The 17,018-nt window shown below is 36.4% G+C and overlaps 1 protein-coding gene across 1 annotated transcript in view; it reads right to left on the bottom strand.

Moving 5' to 3' along the window:
- The window catches only part of HDAC9 (histone deacetylase 9), a 792,206-nt gene that overhangs the window by 156,622 nt on the left and 618,566 nt on the right, over positions 1 to 17,018 (bottom strand). The gene's annotated exons all lie outside the window — the stretch shown is intronic.

Genomic DNA, 17,018 nt, shown 5'->3' with positions numbered 1-17,018 from the left:
ATCTCTAAGCAAAGTACTTTTATTCCCCATTAATCTTAACTAGACTGTATCAGATACCATCTGAACATACCATCAGAAACATTTCTTGCTGTAACTTCCTGAATGCTCATCAAGAGTCAAGAATAGGTGACCAGCACTTGCCTAGGGTAGAATATCTACCAAGACAGCCCAAAGTGGGAGAGTGCCCTGGTAGCATGAGTTGAAACCAGAGCCTATAGTGCTAGGAGCTAGGCAGATGGGTCCAAAGGTCAGAAATGGATTATAAACAGAAGAGCTAGCATTCAGTTATTTAAATTAGATCAAAAGAGGGACTGTGAATTACTTTATATCACACTTCTGAAAAATATTCTCTTCACTCAGACCAGGAGTCAATAAGTTGAAAAATCCAGGATATTCCACAGGGATAGTAAAAAGGCAGGTATGAGACTACCTTTTCGGTGGTTAAAGGAGAAGGTTTGAGACCTTAAGAAACTTTGTTCCTGATCTTCATTGAGATTGCATGGGATGTTACAATGACAGAACAAGAATTGGCTGCTCTTTACAAAAAAGAATAATCTAATATCAAACATAATGGCTAAAATTAAAAATTCAAAGAGGTAATAAATTGAGAATGAATATTGCTAGAAACCAAAATTAGTAAGTTAGAAACTAAACTTCACAGAATTAAAAAATGAAAATTAAAACATGTTTTACCCATCACGTTAGCAAAGATTTAGATTAAGTATCCCAAAAAATAGCATTTTCTGCCTTATAAATTGGTACAACCTTTTTAGAGTATAAGTTAGCAATATCAATTAAAATTCAAAATATTCTGGGTTTGGACCCAGAACTTCCACTTCTATAAATTAATCCTGAACAAAGATATGGACCCAAGAGTATTTGTTGCAACTTTTTTTTTCAAACTTAGAAACAGCCCAAGTGTTGATTAATAAGAAATAACTAACCAATATGTCTATAAAATGTAACATCTGCAACAGTTAAAAAGAATGAAGTACTGACAGGAAAATGCCAAAAATTGCTAAATTAAAGAAGCAAATTGTGTATAATACTCAAAATGTTTAATAAATGTTCATGTGTGGGAAAAAGCATGCTGCAAAAAAAAAAAAAATCCCACAAGGACTCAGAGGCAAAAAATATACAAATCAATTTTCACTGCAAGGTAAAGGAGCTGTTACAGTAGAGGATTACTGGACTGAATGTCAATATTATGACATAGTATGAGAGTGTTTCATGTTTGGTAATTGCAATCATTGTTGCTTTTGTTGTGGTCATCCATTTACAATGCTTGGCGTCAGTCTATCTCTTGTAAAAACAAAATACAGTGTGTGTGTATGAAAAAAAAGAGGGAGGAGATATGGGGATATAGGTATATGTATAGCTGATTCACTTTGTTATAAAGCAGAAACTAACACACCATGGTAAAGCAATTATACTCTACTAAAGATGCTAAAAAAAAAAAAAGAAAACAAATGACTGAAGCAATAATAATGGCATCTATGCTTTCTCATCTTCACCTGATCACTGGAGATTGTCATGCTCTCCTTGGAGGCAACTTTCCTTCTCTGTTACTGCATGTCCTCTCCCCAGGTAAGACTCATGCTAGAGAGAGTACATTGAGCTTATAAAAATAAATGGAGACAAGAATACTACTACTAATAATAATCATAATAAAAGGAGACACAGATCATGTGATTAGACACTAAACACAGTAAGGAGAAAAGAATCCCATTCTGGATTTCTTTCCATGAAATGTGATTCTAATTCAAAACCTCCTCAGCTAGAATCAGATCTCTGGATTTATTTCATCTCTAGTCAATGGCCAAAGAACTGGTGGCACTGACGCTGAGTCATGTGCTGTGCCTAAACAGAACTCCACTAGTGATTTCCCAAGACTCACCTTGGCATGTGCTGAGTCAGCAGTATGCTATGCTGCCCACTCCTTCAGCATGCTCTGTGCAGGGGAGCATGCTTTGCTGTGGCTTTAAGGAAAACAAAAAACTCGGTTCCACAGCCTTCAACTCAAAATTTAAAGCATTTCAAAGCATTTTACCTTATAGAGTTACTCAACAATATTTTTATATTCATTCAGAAGTCATTTATTGAGCCCCTATTATGTGAGAGGCCCTGGGTTTGTGGCCAGATTCATATATATGAATAAGTTGAAGCTCTGCTCTCAAGGAGTTCATAACTTAGGAGGAAATGCAGAGGGGAAACATGTCTTTGCAGTATAGCGCGCTACGAATTCAGGCACAAACAATGTACCAAGAGACATAAGGGAGTGGGTAGCCAATAGGGAGGAACGCAGCATGAAGAAAGTTCACCCAAAGAAGGGACATGAAAAGTGAATTCGGACACCAGTGTAAGAGGTTGCCAGGAAGAAAAATTAGGGAGGACAGTTCAGGCAGATGGATTAGCAAGCACAAAGGCACGGACATCTGAAAGGACATGGAGGCTTGTGAAAATAGTCTGATATTTCTGGAGCATGTGGAGTATATGAGGTAGAGGTAGCAGAGGAGTGTGTATCCCAGATCCCAGGCCCTACATGTCTGAAACAGAACCAGAAGAGCCTGATGTTGAGGAAACCAGGGGCTGAGGGAGGGTGGTGTCCAGTATTTCCAGAACTGGAGTAGACCACAGTATAAAAGCATGACGAAGGTCATCCCATTGACTTTCCTCACTCAACAAATCTTAACCAGCCACCTGCAATGTGCCAGGCACTGTTGCAAGGCTAGGGTTAAGAGCAAAGTCTCTGCTCTCTTGCCTTCAAGGAATTTGCATACTAATGGAGAAGAAAGTGTACAGATAATAGATAAGCAAGTGTGTAGTAAGGACTAAGAGGGAAAATAACATAGACAAAGTCATGGGAGGTGGTGCACATTTAGATGTGGGTATACAGAGAAGGATGCTCTCAGGTGGGGACAGTGAACAGAGCACTGCACTGTATGAAGTGAGGAAGAAGGGCAAGCGAATCCTGGGGGAAGAGTACTGCCCTGTGGGAATAGTGAGTGCACAGGACCTGAAGTGGGAGGGTCTTCAGTGTCTTCAAGTCGGCATAAGGAGGTCACTGTGACTGACACAAAGTGAATAAAAGGAAAGATGGCTGGAAGTGAGGCCAGAAAAGTGACATAAAGCTAGTTCGTGTAGGGCCATTTTAAGGACTTTGGATTTCGTTTTGAATGAGAAGGGAAACTGGAAAGTTTTGAGCAGGACACTGACATGATCCGGTTTATATTATTTCTGTCCTCATCAATTAAGCAAAGTATTTAAAAGTGTCCTTTAGAATGATGAGGTCTTTTTGACCTCTGAGATGGCAGATTCTGATCCCCTGTATAATTTATAATGGCACATTATAATCATGCAAATATGAATTATAGGTGAAAATCCAAGCCTACATTTTTCTTTATAGCTTAATTGTACGTCATTGCTTAAAAGTATCAGATTATAAAATTAAACATTTTCAAATGCTACAAAGACTTCTTTTTAGATTTTTCTTACAAAATTAAAACGCACATTAGAGCATGCATGCTTTTTCATCCATCTGTACATGTTTGTGTACAAAGTGCAGTAGAAGGATGCTCCCAAGGAAAACGCCTCATGACAGTTCATGCTTGGAGAAGTGGTGAAGGCAGCACATCAAAGAGCAGCTGCTAAAAAGATCCCGGGCAGCGGTTGTGGTTGCTGGGCTTCAGGATGGCCCCCAGCACCTCACTCACCACTGGACCAGTGCTCTTCTGGGAAGGCACCAAAGGAAGGGATTATCATGGGCATTTGTGGAAGAGGGTCAGTGCTGGGAGCTCTAAACACACCAAGTATAACTGGTGTTCTCCACCAGCACCAACCAGAGTAAGCCCTGCTGTTCTTCCTTAACCTTCACCCTCCATCTCCTCACACAGTCAACACACACACACACACACACACACACACACACACACACACACACACACACTTTGTTCCTTTCTCTCTTCCACCATCTTCCTTTTTCTTTATTGATTCGGTTTTCCATTTTTGGCAGCTCCCTTTCTCTCTTTCAGACCCATGTCCAACCCATCAGGACATCCTGTTGTCTACACTTTCAAACTATTCAGAAACTTACCACATCTGAACACCTCCATTATCATTACCCTGGCCTAGGTCTACATTTCTTACCTGGATTACAGCTACAGCCTCCTAAGAGGTACCCTACTACCTCCACGTCCCCCAACCCACTCTCTATTCTTTCAACACAGCAGCCAGGTTGACATACTTAATTAGGTCCTCATCATATTTCTCAGGGTAAAAGTATTTTTAAATGACCTACGCCTCTGCACAAGGAGGCTGACTAGCATCTCTCTGAGCCCATCTCTTACCACTCTCTGCCAGAACTCTATTCACAAATATGCTAGACGCATTACAGCCAGCGGGGTTAACAATAGCTCTTGCCTCTGCCTGGAGTGCTCTTTCCCCAGATGACTAACTCCCCCACCTCAATCAAATCTTTGCTCATATATAACTTTCTCATTAAGACATTCCCCAGCTCTGTCACTCCTAACTCTTTTATTCTGTTTTTTTTCCCCCCATAACACTTATTATCTTCTAAAGTGATACATGAGTTACTTATTATGTTTATTGTTTATTGTCTAATTCTCTCTACTAGACACAAGCTCCCCAAGGGAAGAAACTGTTTGCCTCTTTGTTCACAGATGTACCCCAGGGACATAGAAGAGTGCCTAGCATGTGTTAGATATTCAATAAATAGGTGTTAAATGAAATGTCAAATGATAGTTCCTGTGATTTTTTTGTGCTTTCAGCTCAGGTTTTCTTGGTCTCTCATCCTTCCTGAAGTTTCTGTACATTTCACAAATAGATATTGAAATGAGGTTTCTCCAAAAGCCTTCAAAGAAGGGGACCAAACTCTGCAATGTTTTCTACTGCCTGCCATCTTGAAATTGAATTCTTTGGCTTCAACTGTAGTGCATAGAAAGACTCCAACTCAAGACATTCAGTTTCTATTCTTGGCACTGCTCTTAACTGTATGACCTTAGTAAACTTTCTTCAAATATTATTTTCCTCAACTGTAAAATGACAGGGGTGGGGGGAGGGGTGGGCAGGGAGAGGAGATTCACTTAAATGGTCTCTAAAGTCAAATGCAGCTCTCACATGATTTGTTATGTCTCAGAGGTACTACATCTAAGTGATGCTTTTTCCCCTTCTTATTCTCTTTCTCTTGCATTTGATAAGAAAAACCACTGCCTGGGTTGGGGGAGCGGGGGTGAGGTATTTGGGTGAAGGTGGTCCAAAGGTATAAACTTCTAGTTATAAGATAAATAAGTTCTGAGGATATAATGTACAGCATGGTGACTATACTGTATTGAATATTTAATAGCTGCTAAGAGAACAGATCTCAAATGTTCACATCACAAGGGGGAAAAATTGTAACTATGTGAGGTGATGGATGTGAACTAATCTTACTGTGGTGATCATTTTGCAATTTATACCTATATCAAAACATTATGCTATACACCTTAAATGTATACAATGTTACATGTCAATTGTATCTCAATAAAACTGAAAAAAAAAAAGAAAAGAAAAACCATTTTCTCAAGCTCAACATCCTTTCTGATCAAAATCTTTGCTACATATCAACCTATCTGCCCTTAGCTTTTCAGGTCAACTCTGAGGTGTGTCTTTCCTTTGATGACTCTGGACTCTACAGTCGAGAGCAAACTACTTCACAGCAAGAACAAAGTATTTATGAGCTAAATTCCTAGAGCGGAATTTTTTAAATTTTGTAAAACTAGTACTTTTAAAGAGATTAGAGTTCTAAATATGCCATCTAATGAGTTTATATTATTATTTTGCTACAATAAGATGTTAATTACAGTATGCTGTGTTTTTAAAAGACTGAATCCTTGATGAGAATAAGGAAACTATTTAAAAACAGCACATTTCAAAAGTTAGTGTAATAGGTCTAAATCTTATTATATTACTTCATTTAAATGTGTGTGTGTATATCAGAATACCACACAATATATTCTAACTAGGAAAATATAAGTATATATATTCAAACTAAATATATATGTGTGTATATATACACATATATGTATATAATATCTAATTATATATATATATATCCCTAGTCCATAAAGTTAATTCTTTTAATTACAGTTTTAAATGTGACATTTAGTAAGTTTATATTGCTTTAGTACATTAAAATGTCAATGTTAACTTTAGAATTCTGTTAAAAAAAAGAGTATTTTAAGGGACTAAGGGACTTTCCTTGCTTAAGATGTGTCATAGAACCAGTAATAGTTCTGACTAATTCAGAGATATTACTCAATGTTTCTCTGAGCTGAGAGTTCAGAGAAATATCCTTCTCAATGGTAGCTCTTCCTGGTTTGGGACACTGTCAATGAGTGTCATGTTATTATATTTATACCATTATATTTGGTATTTCTCTGAATGTGGAGAGATGCTAGCTTCCCAGGCAAAAATCCTATACTCCAGTATAGCAAGCTGGGAAAAATTATAAGATTGCTAGTCTATCAAAATGGATAAAGTGATTCTTATCTAATTACCATATAAAAACACAGTGGTAATAGAATTAAGAGATTTGCTTTTGTTGAACTCTATATTGAAATTTGGTTTAGAAAAATTAACAAACCGGTATTAGGAGACATAATTAGTTTGGAGTTTTTAGATGTCATTTAAGAGTTAATATTTAAATTTTATTAAAATGAACATTCTTTTGCTTTGAAATATAGAAAGAAATGTATATATGTTTATATGTGTCCCTTTCTAGTCATTATTCTATGAAAGTATATAAATACCGTGTATTTTAATATGCCAAAATGTGGCTATAATTTTGCAACAGTGATTTTCAAGAAATATTTTATTCTGATGCCAAATGTGGGTCCAGTAACTTACAGATGGTCTTATGTCTTTAGTTTTATAAGTATTGGTAAATCAGTTCTTCCTAATTTGTAAAAGCTAGGGCTGGAAAGGAACAGTTGCTGTGCCACTCTCCAATTAACAAAGTACCCACTCGCAGGTAACCAATGCTGAGCCCAAATAGAAAGAACTAGGATCTTCCCTAGGGTAATGCACTGCAATAACTGATTCCTTCATGAATCCCTTCAAAACTGTCTGTGGCTATACAAGTAGAATGTGGTTTTCCCTTGTGGTTAAGTGGGCACCTACAAAGATGCTATTTCCACAGCATACTTTACACTCTCTCTCACATCTGCCTACCTTATTACTCCTTTACTCTCTCCCCTCCTTTCTTCTTCCCCTCCTCCCTTCTTTCCTCTCTTCCTTCTTTTTTCTTTCCTTTCTTTCCTTTTTCTAATCTGTCTGTCTTTTTTAGACCGATTTATTCTTAAAAGACATGAAAATAATTTTAAAAGAATTTGGAAAAACATATCGGAACACAAATTTTTCACCTTTGTGCCTTAGGTAAAAACCAACTGAATAACTGAGGAAGGAAGTCCATTCAGAGAGAACACAGTCCACATACGCAGGCAAGGGAGGCAGAACAAGCCCCTGCAACATGTATCTTTCCAAACCTTTGTTTATTTTCATTTCTATAGCAACCTGGTGGTTGTAAAATATTGCCATAATGAAAATAGAACACAAATGACAGTAAAATGTTCTTATAACTCAAATAGCAGAGAATTGTTTACAGAATTCGGAAATGCTGATTTTTTTTTTTAAATGGGCTCATAGCAGGAAAAATGTCTACCTAAGTCAATAGTAAATTTCCCCTCCAGAGGGACAATGAGATGCTGGTGACACGTGCACTTTGGAAACTTAATTTATGTGCCCATTTCTTGCTATTACTTTCTTTAACCAAAAAAATCCCTAAAGAGGTTTTACTACCATCAAATCAGTCATAGGGATTTCTCTGCTTTCAGTGGGGTGCAATGTGGGGTTTAGTATACATGTTGCATTTCCCGTCACCCTATGAGCACAGAATATTCTTTTTTGTAAAGTTTTAAATGAGTCTCTCTTTGGTCTTTGCACAAGTGATTGCATTCCATAAAATATTACATAAAGCCAAAGCACCCTGGCTAGACATTAAACTCAGTATTATAATAAAATCCAATTGAGAATACACACACACACACACACACACACAGAGACACACACAGACACACACACACCACAAGCACTTTGAAGAGAATTTTAGCCTTTACATTTCTTCTCAAAAGAAGAGAAGATAGGGCTTCCCTGGTGGCGCAGTGGTTGAGAGTCCGCCTGCCGATTAAGGGGACACGGGTGCGTGCCCCGGTCTGGGAAGATCCCACATGCCGCAGAGCGGCTGGGCCTGTGAGTCATGGCCGCTGAGCCTGCGCTTCCGGAGCCTGTGCTCTGCAACGGGAGAGGCCACAACAGTGAGAGGAGAGGCCCGCGTACCGCAAAAAAAAAAAAAAAAAAGAGAAGATAGAGCTTTGTAGGCATAAAAAGAAAGAAAAAGAAAGGTCAAACTTTACTGTAACTAAATGTTCTGTGGTTTGCAGAATTCACAAAACAAATTACAGCATGACATCCTTTTCAAGGAACTGTTTGTGTCTTCGGAAAAAGTGTGTATTATTTTTGGGGAACTCTACCTTTTGATGTGGCCTTTCTGAGGGAAGCAGCATCGTCAAGATTTTTTCTTTTAATTGCATAACACTACGAGATGAACAAGACAAAAGGTAAGTTCATTTAGTAATTTAAATCCCTGAGGCACAGCCAGAAAGAGACTGCGAAGGAAGGACCTGGGAGCTGAATGGAGCTCTGAAGTGCAAGTCATTATCTCCTCAGTCAGGAGACCAGTCCAAGATCAAGGAGTTCTAATTTTATTCATATCTAAAATGACAGGAAGGTAGGATTTACCCCAAAGATAAAGAAATAGTTCATTTATGTTGAAGGCAAGCTAACTCTTTACTTCTAGCAACAACGATAAAATTATCAGCCATTTTGACAATGTACCATATGCCAGGCATGGAGTTAGTTTATACATTATCTAATGTTATAATGCCTACAACATATCTGAAATTATGTATTTTGATTCCTCATTTTATAGATAGTGGAAGCTCAATGAAGTTAAAAAAGCTTTATCCAAGGTGACTGAGCAGGTAACAGCATGAACTGGGGTTCAAACCAAGATCTGTCTGATTCCAAGGACCATATTCTCAGGAACTTGACAATTTCACTTCTTTTAACTTCATTATTGGATGAAAAATTAATGTTTCTAAATGCTATGATTCTATGAGGAGATAAAGGCATATCACGTGTATCAAACTAATCACTTCAATGTTTCTGTGAATTAGAAGTAAAGCAGGTAGGTCACGCCCCATTTTACAGGAGATGGTAGAACCAAGGCTGGCTGTGAACATTTAATCAGCAGCAACTTATTTCCAGGCACATCCAACCACAATGTTCATTCCATCAGTAAGTATGGGCTTTCCATGGTGGTCTGAGAGATTAATTGACATTTACTGTTTTATTAGTTATGACAAAAGTATAACATACCACTGATGAGTTAAACTATGGATTGTCATTTGAGTTAGTAGAAGACAATCTGTAAGTACACTCAAAAATTCCATATAAGAAGTGAAAAAATATCTGATCATCCACTTTTCCAAATAACCAGATGTCTGGCTCTGAATACACAAATAGCTAGCTATCTGACTGATTATTTTAATTTTTTAAAAAAAACTGGTTGTTATGGTGGCTCATGGATGCTACTATAGTGATAAAGAGACATACTGAAGGAGCTGCTGAATACCTGGCAGAACCCCAGATACCAATGGATAAAAAGCTTGAAGACTAATCTTCTTTTGTGCATGTATATTTGTCTTACAACCAAATAATCCTCTACAGTCATCTGTACAGCAATTCTGCACCCTCATATCAAAAAAGATTTAATTTACTTTTAAAAATCTTCCCAAGTAGCAGATATCTAAAAATATTTCAAACTGGTTTAAATGTCACATTCCCATTTGAAAACAAAGCTGAAGCTAACTCTGCCAAGGTCGTCTATTCATCAATTTGTTCATTCATTCATTTATCTGGCCAAGCATTCACTGAAGATCTACACTGAATCTCTTTGCAAAGGGCTGTATTCCATACTATTAAGACAGGTTCTTATACTTAAGCTCACATGGCACGTGTGAAACAGATCTGTAAACAAATTTCCCCCAGTTCAAAGTGATACGTTCTTTTATACAGATAAAGATTTTTTTCTCCCATTCAAAATGATAAGTACTCTAAAAAACATAGCTATGTATGTAGATGAAGAAAAGGAAGTTATTAATTGTCCCTTGGGAATAGAGGAAAGGCTTTATAGATAAAATAATATGAGCTGGGTGCTTAAACAGTGGCTCAGTAGATTTCAAAATTCTTAAAAAAACAACCAACAGCAAAAAACACATTTCACTTTGTAAACCAATACACACACACAGCTAAAACATAAGTTTCATAAAATAATACTTACACTCTTACGTTTTCTACTATATTCCATTCCATTCCCAGAATGCCAGTCTTGACCCACTAAATTGACTTTATAACCTTTTAATGAGCTGCAACTCACAGTATAAAAAATACAAGTTCAAAGGAAGAAAAGCAGTTATCCATTTGAAGAAAATATATCCAAAGGGAACAGCTTGTGTAAGTCATGGTATTACAGAAGCCATGACGTAGAGAAAATGGTAAAAATTTCAGTGGAGTTGAATCATGACTGGCATGGGGGTGAAGAGTTGAAAACTGGATTGGAAGAATCAAAGAGAGAAAGGAAAAGATAAGGCTGAGAGGTAGGAGAAGAACGTAGGACCAGACTGTGAATAATCAGACTGTTATTTACTTTTGAGGAATATAGGCTTTATGGTGTGACAACAGTGATAGAGCAGAGATCATTAAAGTGGGCAACAGCATGCTACCCTTGCTTTAGGGAAAGACAGTAATGGCGAGAAAAGACCAGACTGCAATGAGACAGGTGGCAGGGAAAATAATAAAAGCCTCAGCCAAGGTAGTGGCAGTGGGGATGGATAGCAAGGAGCAATTTTAAGAGTTATTCCTAAGAAGGGATTTGAGTTAAAACAACAACAACAACAAACAAAAAAAAAAACAACAAAATAACTGGCATTACAGCACACAGTCCCAGTAAAACTGGAACAAAATATATAGCATAGTTAAGACGAAATACAAAATCAAATTGTTCTCATTTGAAAAATTTAAAGCAACCATTCATAAGAATTTATGTAATCAACTAAATATTCTTAAAAATGCAAACAGTTCTTTAAAACTACTATTCAGAATTGACATGGAATGAATTCATATGAATGGCCATTAAATATTTGAAAAAATATCCACCTTATTAGTAATCAGAGAAATTTAAATTAACAAAAACTATGCCACTTCCTGCTTATCAGTTGGTAAAGTAGTTTTTTTTTTTTTTGGTACGCAGGCCTCTCATTGTTGTGCCCTCTTTTGTTGTGGAGCACAGGCTCCGGACGCGCAGGCTCAGCGGCCCTGGCTCACGGACTCAGCCGCTCCGCGGCATGTGGGATCTTCCCGGACTGTGGCACGAACCCGCATCCCCTACATCGGCAGGCGGACTCTCAACCACTGCGCCACCAGGGAAGCCCAGTAAAGTAGTTTTTAAAAACACGAATATTTTATATTGGTAAAGGTGAGTTGAAATTGGGACTTGCATGGGTTACTGATGGGGTTATAAATTTTAAAGATCTCTTCTGGAAATCAATTGGGCAGTCTGTATCAAGAAACTTAAAAAAATTATATCTGTTAACTCATAACTTCTACAATTTTTTCTTTAAGGAACGAGTCAGATTTAATGAAGACAAACTTAAGTCTGATCAATATTTTAAAAAATGAGAAATTGAAAATGGGCTAAATGTCCATCATTAGGGAAGTGATTAAATAATATTATGTAGCTCTTAGAAATTATGTTGTGATTTGACCTAAATAATAGAAGGGTTTATATTCATAATTTGAATTTAATTATGTTTTAAAGAATAATTAATGACATGTAGAAAATGCTTGTAGTGCTGATGTTAAAATGCAGGCGTCAAAATACATGTGAAAGATAATGAAAATATACAAAATTATTAGAGATTACACCTATACTCTGGGATTCCAAGAAATCTTTTTATTTTATTCTTTATACTTTCCTTTATTTTCCACATTTTCTGTAATGAATATTACTTTTATAATCAGATAGCATAAAAGATTTGTCAGTATTATTAGTAATTAAAAATTACAATCATTTTACACATTTACTAATAAGCAGAGATTTTTAATTATATTTTCTCTTTCATTAAATGGGGACGAAAAAATACTACTTCCCAGAGTCTGGGAGATTAAATGTGATCATATAAGAGAAAATGCTATTTTAAAAGTCCTATACATTTCCATAAAAACATTATATACAGATTTTTCTACTATTACATCTTTTAGCTGAGACATTAGATTAGTATGACTAAGATGGCTTCTGAACAACAAAGAATTTCTCCAATGGGCATTTGCAACCAGAATCAAAGTCAAAATTCTAGAAATCTTACAAGGATTCCAATTTAATTTCCTCAAAAGGAACATAATTTAAATGAAGGTTTAATATTTACTCAAAATATAATTATATTGTTAACTAAATGTCAGAATTTTTATATTGTCATATTCATCCTAAAATCATTACACTATCTTTTGTGAAAAGGATTATGGGTGATGATCCTTTTGTATCTCCGTTTTCCAACTTTTCTCTAACATAATTATATTCTCGGTACCAGCCCGAATTATGAATATAAGCCCTTCTATTATTTGGGTCAAATTCCTAGACATACAGGGAACCTGAAACAAAACGTTGGGCACTCTACCTTTTGGGGAGCAGAAGGAAGAAGTCAGATAAGACAAAACAAAAGACAATAAGCCTTTAAAATTATAGGAAGAGATCCAGGAGACCACAGCGTTATAAAAAGCAGGAGGGATACAAATTTCAAGACAGATATTATCAAATTACCGTGAGCTTGAGAAAGATGATAGTAGGCCAAAAAAAGTCATTGGTACTTTGCATTTGATAAACAGGTACTATCCTAAAGAATAGTTTTCATATACAATGGAAGCAATTTGAATGAATATGATGGTATCTAAATGACTAGACATAGGGAGCTATTTTCAAAACAAACACACTTTGGCCTAAAACAATTCTACAACAACATTCACTTATAGCCCATGATACATGTATATTATGTATATATCGGTGTGCATCCTCATGGATTCTAAAGAAGCCCTAGAAGCCCATTATAAGGTATGGCTGAAGCAGGGAGAAAATGTCCTGGAGAAGAGAAATCTCTGGTTACAGCCCCTTTCAGGCAGTCTTTTCTGAGGCTTCTGACCCTCACAGTGTATTTTTCACCTAATTTCCAGGAAGATTTACACTTTATGTGACTGAGAATTGTGATACCCTAATGTGATGTGTAATTCTTAGAATATATAATACTGCATACTATAATATACAGGTATAGCTTTTAAAAATGTATTTGTGGTGATTTCCATTAAAAGTTGGAGATCAAGTCTTTAATCAATTAGCATATTCTTTCTTGAAGGAAAAAAAAAAAACCTCTTTAGAATCTTTGCCAAGAACAAAACATCCTGAAAGATAGGAAAAGAACAGAAAATCTGTATTTTGCTAGTGTCCTGATAAAAATAAACCATAATTCTTACACAGAGGCAAAGCACTTAGTTGATTAGATCCTTAAATGTATGTTGATATTTACTATTAAAGATTAGAAGCAATATAAAAGCAGAGTACAAGACTTAATCTAAATTCTTCTCTAGGTATTTATTGTAAATATAGAGAGTGGCCTTAACACTTTAGAAAGCCTACTTCAAAATAGTAGTAAGAACAGCAAATGGCACTGAATTTGTGTCAGGCCCTATTCTGAGTGCCTCACTTATATAAATTCATCTATTCCACACAGAATCCTGGAAAGTATTTCTATTAATTTTGCAGATGTGAAAAAGTGAGGCACAGATGGCTTAACTAACTTGCCCAAGGTCGCAAAGGCAGTAAGTAGAGGAGCTGAGGTTTGAAACCAGGCGGTCTGGTTCCTAAGCTCAGGATCTCAATAATTTAGGTAATTAGGTAACCTGTTCTACAATACTGTGGCAAACTAGAAAATGGTTCCCCAAACAGAAATAGTTTGAACCCAAATTGACGTTACACTTGATTATACTGTTCACATTAACCAGAAAAATGTTAATGGAAAACAACTGATTAAATTGTTGTGGTATCTCCAAAGGAAAAGGCACATGAAATTCTTTGTTTCCTATCATTTATATTACAAACTAACAAACTGAAATTAAGGGAAGATGCTAATGCTTTGTAGAAAACAGACTTCTTACCCACTCAGAGTTCAGGAGAAAAAAGAAAAATAGAGGTTTGTATCTACATAGTTTCTAAAATCAATCACAATGACACCCTTTGGAAGCCGTTTCTATGTAGTGGCCGTGAGTGGTGAGAAGACTGCCATGTGGTCAACTCTGACTGCTCATCATAATGTCCAAAATAGCAAAACGCATTCTGATTTTTAAGGTTTGTTTAGGGAAAGGATTCTGATTTTTAGGGTTAGTTTATGGGTTAGATTCAAAATCTAACCAGTTACTCAGTTTCTTGGGGCCTACAAGTCTTTTGCCTGAACCTATGATGCAATAACTCTCAAGATCAAAATGTTATAAGAGCACCTTCTGTTTAAAATATGCATTTTAAGAGAACAGCAGGATTCAGCTCCCCTAACCAACAGCCCTTACTACAAAGATACAACAGATGTTGGTCTGTGTGCAAAGCAAACATCAGCCTTGCTAATGTGGTCTTTGCTGAATTCTTGGTAATTAGACATTTATCCCAGTGCAGAGTCAAGGTCATTAGAGTGAAAGGCTGTAATGCTTACAATTATTTTGCCCCTCATGTTTCTCTGCATGAAGTCAGGGACGGCAGTGCACAGGAGTGAAAGAAGAAATGTTTCCATTACTGCAAAGGTCTCTTGGTACTACAGAGGCTGGGAAACAGAGACTGAGTCAGTAGTAGAATCAGCTACCGTTTGGTTAGACAGCTTGACCTGAATCTGGCCACCCTTTCCCCATTTTCTCCCCTCCCCCTATGCCTTCTGACCTATACAAGGGAAACATTAACCGACAGAATGGCAAGCAAAAAAGCAAGGGGCTAGCAACCACAGCCTAATTAAATTTAACATATTAAGAAGTGGTGAAACCACAGGCAGCTGAAAAGGAGTGCTCAAGTTCAGCACAGCCACCATTTCTAAACACAGTGGGTGCAGTGAACTATGAACAGTATCTGCAGAGGGCAAGCAGGAAAGCAGTGCTCACGGCGAAGTCTTAAAGCACAGCGGTCTCTTCAAATGATAGGAACAAGGAGACTAGGGCTACTGACAATGGCTGGATTAAAAAACATATATATTGCAACTTTTTTCTCTACATAGAGAATATGTACAATTATGTCAGATTCACAGAAGATAGCCACTAATCAATTAGTCAAGCTTTCAAACTCCCTTCTTTACAAAAACAATGCTGGGGAACGACAGATCTTTTGGGGATGCACATTTAGAAAAATGTGCTGTGTGTAATCTAGTTTAAAGAGCCCTGGGCTTGAAGTCAGGCAGCTGTGTTTGAAACCAGGCTCTGCCATTCACTGGTTGTGTGATGGAGGCATGTACTTTTACTTCTCTAGTTTCAGACTCTGCCTTTGGAAAGAAGATTGTAGTGGGATTAAAGGATCCCTTCTAGCTAATTCCATCCATCTCTGAAATCTGACATCAATCACTTCAGCAACCAATTGCATCTGTTTTCCCATTATGTTATAAAAGCATTATTTTAAACGGTGATGATATTCAAAATATTTAACAATCACAAAATAAGACTTGACTAATTTGTACAGACACTGACCACATTGCCTTCTTTGGAGGGTTTAGATGCACTGACAAAATATACAGACCATAAAAGCTATGATGTCAATGACCATGATAAATGCCAATGACCAATTTTTATAAAATGTAGCAGTAGCAACTGAAAATAATGGTATTTAATATTTTTGCTTTTTCCTTGCGGTAGTGGGTCCTTACTCTCACTCATTTTTAAAAATTACCCCTGATTTGATTATTTACTCCATTAGGCTTTTTACATCTTCCTCCATTAATTTGCTTTTATTTTAGCATTTCATTCTTAAGTGTTTGTACTCTATCCTCACTTCCTTTTGTCTCTTTCCTTTTATTGGTCTTCGCTTAGACATTTCTATCCTTTCTTTACTCACCTACTGATGTCCTTTTCTGTCTAAATGATAATGTTCTTGAAGTGTCATAGACTTATTTTCTTTGCTATAAGATACAATAACAGTCTCAGGACACATTAAATGACCATCACCAACATCATTACAATCACCATCACTACCACAAGTCCCACAAGAATATCATTCTCTTAATATCTATAAACATCAAAAACGAAAATATAATATTTCAGTTGCTAATGGATGGCAGTGTAATGACATATCGACCAGCAGAGAGAACTAGGCATTTCTCAGAAATGTGTTGTAAAAGTTCCTTTTCATTTTATTTTCTTGTCCTGCATATTGGTAGGTAGCTGCTACCTTACATGCTTACCAAGTAGCCAGAGATAAATCACATTAGGCACATTTCTGGTACATATCTGGTAAAATGTGCCCACATCAATGGACAAAAAGATATTTAAAAATAAAAATATTATTCAGTTTTACTCCCTTAATCTTTACTTCAAAAAGTCTTCCAAAAATAGATTACTGTTTACTCATACTAGTGGATTAAAACTATGTCAATATGTTCCTAGCGAGTAAACTTTTTCCTTGGCTAATTCTGTTTTTTCTAAATGTCACAATCAGCTGGATAAATTACAATTCAATCAGCAGTTAAGATAACCAGACATGTGAATTATTCTTTAATGTTTTTTCAGTTCCATAACTTCTGAGAAAAATTCCAATCAACTGATTTTTTTAAAAAAAA

This window comes from Neophocaena asiaeorientalis, unplaced genomic scaffold (assembly GCF_003031525.2).
Source record: "Neophocaena asiaeorientalis asiaeorientalis breed wild unplaced genomic scaffold, Neophocaena_asiaeorientalis_V1.1 scaffold89, whole genome shotgun sequence".
Taxonomy (NCBI): Eukaryota; Metazoa; Chordata; class Mammalia; order Artiodactyla; family Phocoenidae; genus Neophocaena; species Neophocaena asiaeorientalis.
Note: the sequence above shows the minus strand (reverse complement) of the source record. Positions and strands in the feature narration are given on the sequence as shown.